Below are 15,325 nucleotides of genomic sequence, written 5' to 3'. Positions count from 1 at the left end.
GTGGTTGAGCTGGTAGCTAGGGTGCATGACAAAGTCCCATTTACTTTTCCCTCTGCTTGTCTCAAACAGAAGGAGTGTTTCACTGTAGCCACCACAGCTGGGAATGTGCTGGGTCACCCCGAAGCCAGCATGTCTCAGAGCCCAAGGCCCATGGTGTATTACCTGGGTATTGTTGCTGTTTAATCAGAGCCCAAGGGCTTTTTAGTCAGGAGGTGATGAATCCTGCCAGGACTGGGCCCTTCCCTTCAAGACAGCAGGTTCCCTTTTGGCCCAAGATGTGTCTAGAAATATCCCTGAGCTAGGGTCTGGACTGGGGGCCTAATGACTTTGCCCAGTGCTCTATCCTACTGTGGCTGGTATCCAAGGTTCAAGACAACATCCTCTTGACTCTTAGGTCTCTTCTTCTTGAGCAGAAAGAAGGAGACCCTTTTGTTGCTGCCAGCTGTGTTGCCTCAGGTTGGGGGAGGGATGGTGCAAGCACTCCCTTAGCTGCACCAGCTTGTATCTTGCTAGGTCACATGCCACCCTAGTTCACTGGCTCTGAACCCAGTCTAGCACTAGGAATTGCCTAGGAATTGTAGTCCTTGTTTCCAAGACTGCCTTTCATGTTTACCTATGACCCCAGAGCACTTCATCCCACAGTGGTGAGGCTTGCCAAGAAACTCAAGTTCCGACCACTAGACTGAAGGATTCACCTCTGGCTAGAGCTGGTCCAAATGTTCCCTCTGTGTGCAGGCACTGGAGGAGGCCAGCATGGCTTTATTCCTTGCCATGACGGGATGGCACTGAGTTCAATGTAAAGTCCCCCGGCATTGCGAGCTCATTCTCCAAAGGGCACAGATTCTCTCTCCATGCTGCATGGCCGCTGGCAGCGAATGGGGAAGTGGTGCCACTGGTGATTCAAGACTGTCTCTCCTGCCCTCCTCATTGCCTTTCTCTATGATATGAAGTTAAATCCAGGTGCTGTGATTTCTCATCTGATTTTTGGGTCTTGTGATGGTGCTTTTCTCTATGCTGTTAGTTGTTAAAATTTGGTCTTCCAGCGGTGGCAGTGAGGGTGGGAGTGGGCAATGAATGGTATTAGCTTCCATCTTGCTCTGCCTTTAGAGTTAAATAATTTTGGGGAAGTCAGTTAATGTATCTGAACCTCAGGTTCCATCTCTTTCAAGTAAAGGAAATAGTACCAGTATGTAAGATCAAGTAAGACAGTGCATGTGACAGCACTTTATAAATTTTAAAGTGCTGTAGAACTGTTGGGCATTTTGATTAATGAGTATCTAGGCTGACTTCTATATTTCATAAGGTGGAGATAAAAATATATTAAGGTGCACTGTCAGTGTCATACACAAAAGTGGGCCTCTAGGGCTGAACTCCCATCACTATCCTGTAATACTTCCAAAACTCCAAAGTGAAGGTGAAAGTAGGAATTGAAAAGGGAAGGATGGCCAGGCAGGGTGGCTCATGCCTGTAATCCCAGCACTTTGGGAGGCCAAGGGGGATGGATCACCTGAGGTCAGGAGTTTGAGACCAGCCTGGCCAACATGGTGAAAACCCGTATCTACTAAAAATGCAAAAATTAGCCAGGCATGGTGGCGGGCACCTGTAATCGCAGCTACTCGGGAGGCGGAGGCAGGAGAATTGCTTAAACTCGGGAGGTGGAGGTTGCAGTGAGCCTGGATCGCTCCATTGCACTCCAGCCTGGGCAGCAAGAGTGAGGCAGAAAAAAAAAAGGGGGGGAAGGGGGAAGGAGATAACAATCACCTTAAAAAAGAAAAGAAAAGGTTGGAAGGGAAATGTAAAGGATCATGTAGTCTCTAGGTTGACAAGCTTTTTCTATAAAAGGCCAGAAAGTAAATATTTCAGGCTTTACGGGTCACACATTCTCTGTTGCAGCTACTTAACACTGCTGTTGTAGCACAAAAGCAGCACTAATAGATCATATATTAAAAAAGTGAACATGCTTGAATTTCAATATAACTTTATTTATGGACATGGAAATTTGAATTTCATGTAAGTTGCATAAGTCAAAAAATATTATTTTCTTTTTGATTGTTTTTCAGTCATTTAAAAATGTAAAAGTCATTCTTAGCTCATGGGTCATGCAAAAATAAGTGGTGGGATGGATTTGACCCAAGTGTTGTAGTTTACAAACCCTGATGTGATCTATTTCTCTAGGTCCTGGATTAACTGTGAGGGATAATCTAAATCTACTAGCTGCTAATTTAGCTATTAAGGAAACTTGAAAAAATAGGATAATGAGGACTTTGCAGTGAGAGAATATAATTCAAAAATCAAATAATGAAAAAAATCTATTTATACAGAGAATTTTTAAAAGACTTTATTTAGATAAAAAGGGTGATTTACACATACTGTGCCAAAGAAAATGAAGACATATACTGGACCTCTACTGATAAGAATGTCCAGCTAGATTAAGAAATTTGCTAATTGACACTTGTAAGTTTAGAAAAGATAAACAGAGCTTCATCTGTAGGACACATAAGCTGTGTTGTCATGCACAGACAGACCAAGTTCACTGTTGCTAAGAATCCTGTCAGATTAAATCAACCTGCAAATATATAATTGTGACATCTTGTTCTCTTTGGTACAGTGTGTGCCACTGTAGTCATTATCTCAAAGCTCTTTCACTCTGAAGAGCATCACTGTTTAATTATATTCTTTTATGAGAACTCATTTGTAGACATCATCCTCTTTCAGAGTTGGCTTTGCTGAGGGAAAGTAGGTCATTTTTTCAAGACTGTCCCAGTAGTGCTGAATAGTAAGCCTCTCAACAATGTCCTTTTAAATAGAGCATCTTGTGGAACCAAAACTCCTTGTTCTTGCTTTAAATTCTTTAGCTGTAAGTTGACAGATGAACTTACATCCCAATTCCTACAGGCCCTCGCTATCCACAACAAGGCCCAGGGGAAGATTATGGGCTTGTGGTCTGTTCAGTCTAGCATGTGGGTCAAACTCTTCATAACAAATGGAGAAAAACGTATTTTATTTCCATATCAAAAGCTAAAATTATGAGTTATTTGAGAATAATCTCTAAGAAACTCTGTGAGAAAAGGAATAATAGTTAATATGTGATATGAGGCTTGAGAAAGACAAAAGGTTGACAAACTATGGCCCAAGGACCATATCTGACCCACTATTGTTTTAATAAATGTAGTTTTATTGGAGCATAGTCATGTTTATCTATGTGTTGTCTATGGCTTTCTTGCTACAACAGCAGACTTAAGTAGTTGAAACAAAAACGTACAGCCTGTAAAGTCTATAACACGTACTGGTCCTTCAGAAAAAAGTCTTGCTCACGCCTGCTAAAGACTGTCAAAATCACAAAGTTAAAACTATAAATGAACTTTAGTTAGCTATTCAAGTGTCGATAAAACTTTCAGAATTACATTCTATTTGTTATGCTATCTTCAACTTAAAATGAGACATAATGCCAAAAGTGCTTTTATTCCCCTTTGTTCATCTAAATTAATACATCTGGCATAGTACTACTGTGTGTTCTCCTGGTACTTCAAAAAGAAAAAAAACCACAAAGTTCTTTCTGAGTGTGTGTGTGTATGTGTGTGTGTGTGTGGTGTGTGTATGTGTCTGATTATGTGTGTTTAACAAAAACACAATTTCTGAGTTTTTCATTTTAAATTGAAATGGGAGATATATGTTCCTGCTCTCAGCATACCCAACCTGCATGGGCCTGAATATTCATTAATAAGCACCAAACCTGGGAGGAGATGCTTCAGACCTAAGAAATTCCCCAGATTCTTGGTTAAGGAAGAACTAGTGCCCCTTACCTGATATAAGATTTCTTACTTTCCTAGAAATTTTTTCTTTTAACGACAGGGTCTTACTCTTTTGCCCAAGCTGGAGTACCATGATGCCATCAGAGCTCACTGCAGTCCTGGACTCCTGGGCTCAAGTGATCTCCCGCCTCAGTCTCCCAAGTAGTTTGGGACTTCAGGTGCATCACCACACCTGGCTAATGTTTTAAAAATCTTGTTGTTGTTTTTTCATAGAGGCAGAGTTCTACCTATGTTGCCCAGGCTGGATCAAACTCCTGGCCTCAAGTGATCCGCCCGCCTTGGCCTCTCTAAGTGCTGGGATTACAGGTGTGAGCCACAGTGCCTTGCCTCCCCAGGACCACTTTAGAGTGGGAATCTTATTATATACTATCCTTGTCCATATCTCCAAAAATAGGGAGGGAGAAGGACATTACATGGGTGCTAATCAATGTATCTCATGGATAATTCTATGAGTTAGCCAACTTCCTTATCCTCTCTTGGAGATGGTCAACACATACTACAATGTGCTTAGAGAAAGTAATAATCTGGTTCGGTAGAAGGTTGGATTCAGCAAATAAACTACTGATATTTTTTAATGAAATTAAAATACAATTGTTTTCCTTTACTTTCTCCAGGTTATTTTTATATGCATACACCATTAAAAAGTACCACCGACTCTCTCTTTCCCAGTCAGCACGCAGCTGGAAGTGGGATTTCCTTTGGCAGTTATTGAAGAACTTGTTTTTAAGACTGAATATATATGAGATTTTTGAGTTCCACAAATGTGGTTGTATTTCTAAAAAGAAACTTTTCCTAACTAGATTCCATTCACCAATGCCAAATTAAATATTTGGTCAAATATAGCACCAGGGAATTAAAGGTATATATAAGTATCTTTTCTAGAAATTCTTATTTTTATCATATGATTTTTCTTTTGAAAGTCTAAAAGAAATCCAAATGCCCATCTCCTAACCCACTGAATACTTACCATTAATTATGATTTACTTATAAAGGTCTTCTGTTAAGTGAACAAGGGCTTAGTATGTGGAATGGCAGCTTGATTTTTCTTCTTTTGACATCTGTTAAAAATGAGCTATGATATCATCAATCATATTAACTCTGTGGTATTGTGTTATTCCTTGGGTGTTCTGATTTCATATGACAGCTTTTTCTAGGATTCAAACCATAAACATTTCCTCTAGAGACTGTAATGAGAGGTACAATTATAAACCCAGGGGACTGTACATGATAAAAAAAAAAAAAATCCTTTTGCACACTCTTCCCTAACCCACAAAACTAACTCTTTACTATAATTTTCTACAAATAGAAGAACAAGTGGAACCACTAGAAGCTGAAAAATCTAAAGGTTTAATTGCCAAGAACAATTTGGAACCATAGTAATTGTTTCTACATTTATATAAAGCATGTAAGAAAATATGTATTATCGATTTGAGCAGAACATACCAATCTGAAAAGTGGTAACTAAAACTGATAAACATGGAAATTGTATCACTTTATTTAAGAATAATGAAGTATTTTATTGTCAAATTCTAGTAGTATTCTATTTATATAAAAAGGAGCATAGAAAATAATTTTGTTTAAAAAGGTAGCATTGATAGGAAAATAGCAGAGTATTTCCTCATATCTAAATTATATATATTTCTTTTTGGATACTCATACACAACTTAATAGTTTGAAACCCAATTCTCAACTAAATGTCAAAGTAGGGTGTGTGTGTCTCTGTATGTATGTGTGTGCATTTTAGGCTACTTAATGCTTATTTGTATTATAGACAACAAAATAGCATCAGATGCATTTTGTTGTTGTAATTTATACACTGGATTTTAATGTTGCTGAATGATTTTCAAATTAGCTTACATTAAATACACTTATACCTTTTTATTGTTACTCATATCAAGAATAAGCACTATAAGAAACTTTACCAAGAGTTTTGTGAAGGAGACTAGCTGGATTTTCATCACACTTATTTCCTCTTCCTCTTGAGCAAAGTGCAACCATGCTAGTAATTATGCCCAGCTGTGGGAATGCCTTCTGCCAGTTGAATATGTATAGGTGGAAGTGATTTGTGCCATTTCTAGGCTTGGCCCATAAAAACTTCCCATTTGCAATTCTCTGTGTTACTTTTTCAGTGACCATAGAAGCTGTGTGTGGAACGCGGTAGAGCCACAGGATGGAAAGGTATCAGTTCCCTAATCAAAGAGAAGAGCCGACTACCAATCGGGAACACCCATTTTGGACTTTAGGTGAGCAAGTAATAAACCACTGATGTTTGAGAATTTATTACAGTAGTTGGAGTTACCTTCATAAATTCCAATTTGAATTAATTTAGATGTGATTTGGAATTATTAGTTTTTAAGTCTGCATGCTAACAAATCTATGGAAATGTTGGAATGAAGTTGTTTCTTAAGAATTTTCACAAAGTAACTCAAAGTTACTAAAACTTCCACTTTCTGATAACCTGCTAAACAGCTTTGATATAGGGAATTTGAAAAATTTAAGAATAAAAATAACACATAAATAAAACAAAGCTCAGGGGCTTCTTTATACTACCAGCTACATCATATTTCCGTGATAAAAATATGTTAGAAGAAATTTCAGGCACTTACAGGCTCTACTTATACGTGAACATCAGGATCTTATTGAAACTTACTTATGTTCAGACCACAGTGAGGAATGGACTCCCAAAGGAATGGTTTTCAATACTGTATAACCTTTGTATCACACTCAACCCCTAGTATAATTAACCCACATTACGTAACTGGGGCTAGTGACCATTGGGGAAGAAGGAAGAAAGAAAAATAAAAAATATTCACATTAACTCAAGTTCCACGTCCCAGTCCGCCATTCTCCTTTTCTTGGACATCTCAAGAAACATTCACAAAATATGGAGATAAATAAAAGCTATAGAAAACAACCTCAGCAAATTTAGGTTTGCATTGTGCAAAAGGTAACAGTGTCATGTTACATGCCCACAATCCCTTTAGGAGCATTCAATATAGAATTATTATAAATTGTAGCTAACTTTTGGAGCAATGCTCAACCCATGGCCTACCTATGTGAGAATGTCCTTCCCTTTCAATGGAGGTTTGTTTCCAGGACTTGTATCTGTACCGTGTGATTCCACTCCTGACCACAGTGCATTGGATCAACTGGGCAAATAAGATTCTCCCTCTAGGAATTTTGGGATATAGATATAGCAACCCCAGTAAGTCTGGACTATTACTAGATATGATGAAAACTGTAATATCTTAGTACAAAATGATGCCATTCTTCAGAGAAAAATTATTCAGACCTAAAGATGAGAGAGCCTGAGCAGGTTAAGGAGAAGGAAGAAGAAAGACAGAGAAAGAGAGAAACATGGACAGAGACTGAGAATGAATATATGAGAGAGTGCCTAGGTTACTAGTCGCTTTCCATTTCCTGGTTCTAAACCCACTGCTGAAATATGTTTAGCTTCTGGATTCACCCAGAATAAAAGTGCAAATGAATTGCACATTCATTCCCTATTATGGACCAGTTCTGGCTGATATTAAATTACATCTTTAATGGGCCTTCCTCTTTCAACTTCACCTTCCCAACATTCATATTTTTTTCCTCTGCTTTACTAATTTTTCAATAAGTTATTTTCTACTTATCTGTAAAGATCTGGATCAAATATCACCTCCTCTGTGAAGTTTTATCCAATTCTGTTAGACAAAGTTAGTCATTACTGCACCTGTGTTTTCACAGTACTTTCCACATTCCTGAATTATAACTATTTGCTTATGAAACTCCCATCCATCAAACTAGAAGGACTTGTGGGTTCTTGAATCTCCAACATCTAGCAGTTGCTGGCACACAGTGGGCTCTCAATAAATGTTTATTAAGTGAATGAATCAATGCAGCAATTACTTCCTCTATGATGTTTTAAAACACCAAGACACTCCTAAAATTCTGCATCTGTCCTCAACCTTTTGAAGGGAACTTTCCCTTTCTAAGCAACTATTAGCTTTCTTGCCATCCATATCCCTCTTGAGACAGGCTTGTTCTAGAATACTTATTACTCTATAACTCATATATTTTTCATAAGAAGTGACTCAATCCTGCTTATAGCTAGGGCTCATTAGCAAATGAGGCTTTCACATTGCAAATACCACTCCTAGAGTGAGTTTACACATAGTGAAGATATACAGAAAAATTAATAGAAAAACTTCAGAAATTACTATATCTTGGATTTATTCATAGGAGGTAGCCTACTTTAGTGTTCAATGTAATAAGATATGTTAGTTTTACCATGAAACATCAAACTGATGTGAAGAAAAGTATGAATTATAATATAGAATTATTTAGAGGCCTAAATAAGCCTATAGCCTATCAGAGCAGCAAGTGAAACCACTCAGATATCCTAAGTCTCAGGAATACTAACTCTTTATCACTTTGGAATCCAAATTTCCAGTCTCACTATTGTGATTTCACAGGGTAGCTACATAACTAAAACCCATATGCAGCACATGTAGCTACACGGCTTCTGTTTTCTTCTTGTTTCAAAGAGGCATGAGCTGTTGACTCACCAGACTTTTAAATATCTATGGAGGGAAACAAGAGAGAAACAAAGCAAAGGGGTTCTTTTTTAACTACATGTGTATGTGTTCTGTCTGTTTCTCTTCTGTGTGTGTGTGTGTGTGTATGTATGCAAGATTATATGACATTATATACAAGTATATATACACAACAATATATATGTATGTGTATGTTTATATGTGTGTGTGTGTGTGTGTATGTGTATATATATATATAAGTCTGAAAGTGCTTTTTTGATTTTTTCCTCCAACCCTTCATAAGGTGAAGCTTCATCAAATCACATCATGTGACTCTCCAGGAACCTCACTGAACGGGTCTGACTCATCGTCTGGGAATTTTAAATAGGCATGTGCTTCCATGAGAGTTAATACTTAAAAATACACATACACACAAACTGGCAGTGAAAGAGAGCAAAAAAAGAAAAAAAAAAAGAAAAAGAAAAAAACAAGTGAAGCTTTTGCTTGGCACAAACACTCAGGTCAGACACTGGCCACTCAATATTTCACAGTTAATTACCAGGTGGAATTACCTTTAGAGTGAAGGTGGTGGCTAAGTGCTCAAGGGGCAGAGGCAGTAAATCTACAGTTTATATCATTAAGTCAGGCAGGTTGGATTAAGCAGTGAAAGGGACTGCCCCTGAAATTGTTGACCCTGATTCCCCTCTGTGATACAAAATTTTCCTGAGAACCAAGGGCTGTGTCTGCCCACTAGTGGTCAGGTGGCAGAGCTGGTGGGACCCAGACATTCCCTAGAGGATTTTATGCCAAGTTCTATCTGGATCAGTTGGGAGTTGGCCCTGGCCACCCAGTCTGCTTTTTAAAAAGCATTTTGAGATCTATCAGCTCAGCCCCATGAGATAAGTCAGTAAGAATAACACAGCCTATGTCAATCTTGAGGGAAGGTTTCTGTTTGTGATAGTTACCTTAAACTCTTATTAATGATGAGTAATTGCACTAGGAACTAACATTTCTAATCTATTACCAAAAGATCACTTGAGTCAGTAACACTCAGTAAAGACTAATCACTTTTTTCTCTCTTCCCAGACCTTCATAGAATACCACAATGATGTTTTTCTATTTGAAAACTACGAAATGTTCTCCCATCGTTAAAAGAATTAATTTATAAAATTTTAAGTTAGAATTAAAAGTCTTTTACTTAATTGGCCCCAAACTATAATTTACTCTTTATCTTTATTAAGCTCCTAAATGAAATCTGTATTCTAGCTCAACTCAAACACTATTGTTAGCTGACTTTTCAGTTTTTCCTCCATGCTTTACTCATGACTACCTACTTGAAGCACCCACCATGTTCTACCTACCCACTTACCTACTTACCTATATAAATATTACCCTCAATTCAAAGCCAAATCCTATATCATCATCAAACTCTGAAATGCCTGAGATTAGCACTAAGTATATGAAACTTGCTATAGCCTCCTTTCTTTGCCATATTTGTATCTCGAGCAATAACTTAGATACATGTCATCTCTATAGGATTTATGTCATATACTCCTTTTAACACTTATAATGTCTGATAAAATTGTTTTTTTTTTTAAGCTTGGAATAGGGTGTCCACAAATATTTGTTGAAAGTAAAACACAGAAATAAATCTGTGATTAAATTTATCCGTCAAGACTCAAATACAACACAGTTTTATTGTGGTCCAACATAATAGCACCAATAACAAAGCTACCCCTCTATGGGTTTAGTTTTCTCTATAACTCCTAGGAACATTAATCTTGCACTGTGGGTAGAAAAAGGCTGTTGGGTGGAGTATTGACTCCCTGGTAAAGTATAAATTTTCTTTGACCTTCACATGAGTGTTAGACTTCATGATATGCAGATTTTCTCAATTTTAGCATATTTTAAGATAAAAATTGATTGTATGAAATGCCATTGGAAAACTTAAATAAGTTTTAAAGAAATTCATATCCATGAGCTCATCCTTTTATTTCACCACTTCTTTGTCCAGTGACATTAGGAACAACCACACCATCTCATTATATTCACTAGTTTTCAAAAAATGTTCAGTCGTATCATACATAAAGTTACTGAGTTCCTTGGATTCTTTTAAGTGGGTGATTAAGAAGACCCCAAGGAGATATTTTGTGTATCTCTGTTACCAATTTATGCTATGGATTATCAATTCTCTCCTTACTACTGAAAATAGAGACATTAGCATCTTAAATGTAAACATATTAGCGAATTCCAGAAACACTAGAACCAATTCAGAAGATGAGCCCTAAAATTCTCTTCCTCTAGAATCACTCTTGGTATTAAAATATCTGTATTTGTTAGGGTTCTCCAGAGAAACAGAGTCAATAGGAGATATATACGTGTGTGTGTGTGTGTGTGTGTGTGTGTGTGTGTGAGAGAGAGAGAGAGAGAGAGAGAGAGAGAATGAGAGAGAAAGAGAAAGATTCTTAGAATGAGTTCTCTTGATTATGTACACTGAGATGGTTCATGATCAGGAATCTGCAAGTTATAGATCTAGGAGAGTCAATGGTATAGTTTTAGTCCAAGTCTGAAGACCTGAATGCCTGAAAACTGAGACAGTCCTAGTCCAACAGCAAGAGAAGACTGATGTTCTAGCTCAAGCAATTGTGCAGAGAAAGTAAATTCTCCCTTACTCTGCCTTTGTGTTCTATTCAAGCCCTCGACAAGTTAGATCTGGCTCACCCACACTGGGTAAGATGCAAGTGGATTGCACATTCTGTAGTTTCTTGTTCAACCTGCCTACCTAGGAGAGGCCCCTCCCGTGTCTTAGGCCCAAGTTGTCATTTTGAGGGTTTAATCCTGGGTCACATCCGATTGTTGGGCTGAGTTCAAGTTGGCATGACTGCAGCCACCACCTGGCCAAGGAGGAACAAAGAAACTAGGCTCTCCTAGGCTCTCCTATCTAGAACAATACCCACTACACTGTCATGGGCTTCTGTGAGACTGAGACTTGACGGAACTATACTGCCCACAGCATCTTACCCATGTTGCTCATCTAAGAGGGGCCCTCCCCTCTCTGTTCATAAACCCTCGGTTTGCACCATTTTGAGGGTTTAACACTGGGCTGTGCCCCACCCTTGAGTTGAGTTTGAGCAAATGTGATTGCAGCCACCACCCAGCCAGGGAAGAGATGGGGAGACAAAGATTTCCTAAGCACATTTAGGACAATAGCCACTGCCTTGCTATGGGCAGCTGGGGGACTAGAGACTAGCCCATCCAACCCATCACAGCTTTCAGCAACACCAGCATAGACTTCTTGGGTACCAGTGGGTACACCACTGCTACAACCATCACCTACACCAATCCAGCTGCCCAAGGGTCTAAGAACCAACCCGCATGCCTTGTTCACCTCTTCCACTTCTAGTTTCTAAGCAAGCCACCTGAAGATTCAAGAATCAATCTCCAGGACCTTCTAACACTACAGCCAGTGTAAAATGCTCTGGGGCCTTAAAAGGGGCATATTTACCCCACTGCTGCCACCACCAGGGCCCAAAGATTAGCTCAGTTTACATCCAAGTCCTCCTCAAAAATTGCACCACTACTTGAACCAATGACTATACCCTAAGCAACTAAGGAAATCACAGATACCACTGACCCTGTGTATTGCCAAAGAAGTAATGCAAAGATCACACTACCACAGGCACCCAAAGTCAAAGTCAAACTACATTAATCAACAATATACATAAAACCTCAAGGAAAATTTCTCTCCTACAAAAGTAATTTCAAAAAATTGGAACAAGCATCTGCTACACCAGATGCACAGATATCAGTGGAAGAACAGAGGAAACATGAAAAAGCAGGGAAATATGACACAACCAAAAGACAAAACAATTGTCTAGCAACATATCCCAATCAAAAAACTCCTACAAATGTCAGATAAAGAACTCAAAATATTGATTTTAAAGAAGCCCAATGAGATGCAAGAGAAATCTAAAAAGCAATACAAAGAAACCAGAAAATCAATTCAGGATGTGAATGAGAAATTTACCAAGGAGATAAATATATTTAAAAAAAAAAAAAAAACGCAGAAATTCTGGAACTAGAAAATTCATTGAGGGAAATAAAAATACATTTTAAAGCTTCAATCATACACTAGATAAAGCAGAAAAAAAGACTATCAGAACTTGAAGATAGGTATTGTAAATAATCCAGTGAGAAAATAGTAAGGTAAAAAATAAGAAAGAATAAACAAAGCCTTCTAGGATTACATAAAGTGATCGCAAGTACAAATTTTCAGTACTATCAAGAGGGGAGGGAGACCAACAGTTTAATAAATCCATTTGAGAAAATAATTGATGGAAATGCACCAACTCTATTAAGAGCATTAGACATCCAGATATGGGAGGCCTAGCAATCCTAAGAAAAATACATTACAGAAAGGAATTCACAAGAGTGTATTATATTCGGAATGTCTAAAGTCAAAGTGAAAGAAAAAGTTTTTAAATTAGCAAGAGAAAAATGTCTAGTCACTTGTAAAGGAAATTCCATCAGAGTAACAGCAGACTTTCCAGCAGAAACCTTACAGGTCAGAAGAGAATGGGATGGCATTTTCAAAGGGCTGAAAGAAAACAAACAAACAAACAAAAAAACTGTCAGCTGAGAATTTTATATCCTGCTTGAATAATCTTCAACAATGAAACAGAAATAAAGTCTTTCCCAGATAAGTAAGCACTGAGGGAATTTCTCACCATGAGACTGTCCCTACAGGAAATGCACAAACGGTTATTAAACATAGAAACAAAATGTCAATTTTACTATCATGAAAACACATAGAAATATAAAATTCACAGCTGTTATGAAACAGTCACACAAAGGAGGAAGAGGCAGGAATCAAATGGCAACATGGCAGAATTTCATCAAACCACAAAGAAAAAAAGACAGAAATGGAAATAAAGAATGTATAAAACCACTTGAAAAAAACAATATGACAGGAACAAAGCCTCACATATTAATATTAACCTTAAATGTAAATGGCTTAAATACTCTACTAAAAGATACGGATTGGCAGAATGAATATTAAAAAACATGATCCAACTATACGCTGCCTTCAAGAAAACTCACCTTACCTAAAAAGATATGTAGACTGAAAGTGAATGAATGGAAAAAGGTATTTCATGCAAACAAAAACCAAAAGCAAACAGGAGTAGTTATACGTACATTAGAATAAATAGATTTTAAATCAAAAACAGTAAAAAAAGATGAAGAAGGTCATTATATAATGATAAAGGGATCAATTCAGCCAACAATCTTAAATATATATGCACCAAACATCAGAGCACCCAAATTCACCGAACAAATGTTACTAAACCTAAAGAGATAGACAGCAATGCAATAATAGTGGGTGACTTCAACACCTCATTCACAATACTAGATTGATCATCAAGACAGAAAATTTAAAAAAAAGAATTGGACTTAAATTGGACTTTAGACCAAATGGACTTAATAGTCATTTATACAACATTCTATCCAACAACTGCAGAATATACATTCTGCAAAATATTCTGCAGAAAATACATCAGCTCATCAAACATTCTTCAAGATAGATTACCTCTTAGACCATTAAACAATTCTTAACAAGTTTTAAAAAATCAAAATCATATAAATTATTTCCTTAGACCACAGTGGCATAAAGCCAGAAATCAACACCAAAAGGAAATTTGTAAACTAAGCAAATGAAAATTAAGCAGTATGCTCTCAAACAATCACTGCATAGATGAAGAAATTCAGATGAAAATTTAAAAATTTTTTTGAAACAAATGAAAATGAAAACACAGTGTATCAAATTCTGTGGAATACAGAAAAAAAGCACTGCTAAGAGGGAAGTTTACAGCATTAAAGGCTTGTATAAAAGGTGAAATACTCATAAATATACAACCTGTCATTGCATTTCAAGGAACTAGGAAAACAAGAATAAACCAAACCTAAAGTTAAAAGAAGAAAAGAAATAACAAAGATCAGAGCAGAACTAAAACAGAGACCAAAAAATTACAATGGATTAATGAAAGGAAAAGCTGGTTCTCTGAAAAGATAAAATCAACAAATCACTAACTGGACTAACCAGGAAAAGAGAGTAATCCAAATAAACACAATCAAAAATGAAAAAAGACATAAGTGATAGCATAGAAATACAAAAGATTATCAGAGTCTATTATCAACAATACATTCATAACCTAGACAGCCTAGAGGAAATGGTTAAATTGCTGGAAATATACAGTCTCTCAAAATTGAACTAGGAAGAAATAAAACTCCTGTACAGAATAGTAATGAATAGTGAGATTGAATCAGAAATTTAAAAATCTCACAACAACACAAAACCAAGACCAGATGGATTCATAGCCAAATTCTATCAAACATACAAAGAATAACTACCAGCCCTCCTGAAACTAGTCAAAATAATTGTGGAGGAGAGAATTCTCTGTAACTCATCCTATGAGGCCAATGCCACCTTGATATCAAAACCAAACAAGGACCCAAAAGTCAAAACTACAGACAAATGTCCCTGATAAACATAGACCCAAAAATTTTCAACAAAATACTAGCAAATGAAATCCAATATCACATCAGAAAGATAATACACCATGATTAGGTGGGATTTGTTCCAGGGATGCAAAGATGATTCAACATATACAAAACTAGTAAATGTGGTACATCACATAAACAGATTAAGGACAAAAACCATATCATTATCTCAACAGACACCAAAAATGCATTCAATAAAATGCAGTATCCTTCATGGTAAAAATCCTCAACAAACTAGGCATAGAAGGATCATATCTCACCATAATAAAGGCTATATACAACACACACACAGCCAGCATGATACTTAATAGGAAAAAGTTGAAAGCATTTCTTATAAGAACAAGTAGAAGACAAGAATCTTCACTTTTGCCACTGTTATTCAACATTGTACTGGAAATCCGTGCCAGAGCAAAACACAAGGACAAAGGACATCCAAAT

The 15,325-nt window shown here is 37.1% G+C and overlaps 1 long non-coding RNA gene across 1 annotated transcript in view; it reads left to right on the top strand.

Moving 5' to 3' along the window:
- The window catches only part of LOC123572904 (uncharacterized), a 69,287-nt gene extending 58,573 nt beyond the window's left edge, over positions 1-10,714 (top strand). The window contains exons 2-3 of the long non-coding RNA XR_006697492.2: positions 5,942-6,055; positions 8,634-10,714. This is a non-coding gene — a long non-coding RNA (uncharacterized lncRNA). The remainder of the gene's footprint in view (positions 1-5,941; positions 6,056-8,633) is intronic.
- The last annotated feature ends 4,611 nt before the right edge of the window (positions 10,715-15,325 follow it).

Source organism: Macaca fascicularis, chromosome 4, assembly GCF_037993035.2.
Source record: "Macaca fascicularis isolate 582-1 chromosome 4, T2T-MFA8v1.1".
NCBI classification, from domain to species: domain Eukaryota; kingdom Metazoa; phylum Chordata; class Mammalia; order Primates; family Cercopithecidae; genus Macaca; species Macaca fascicularis.
Note: the sequence above shows the minus strand (reverse complement) of the source record. Positions and strands in the feature narration are given on the sequence as shown.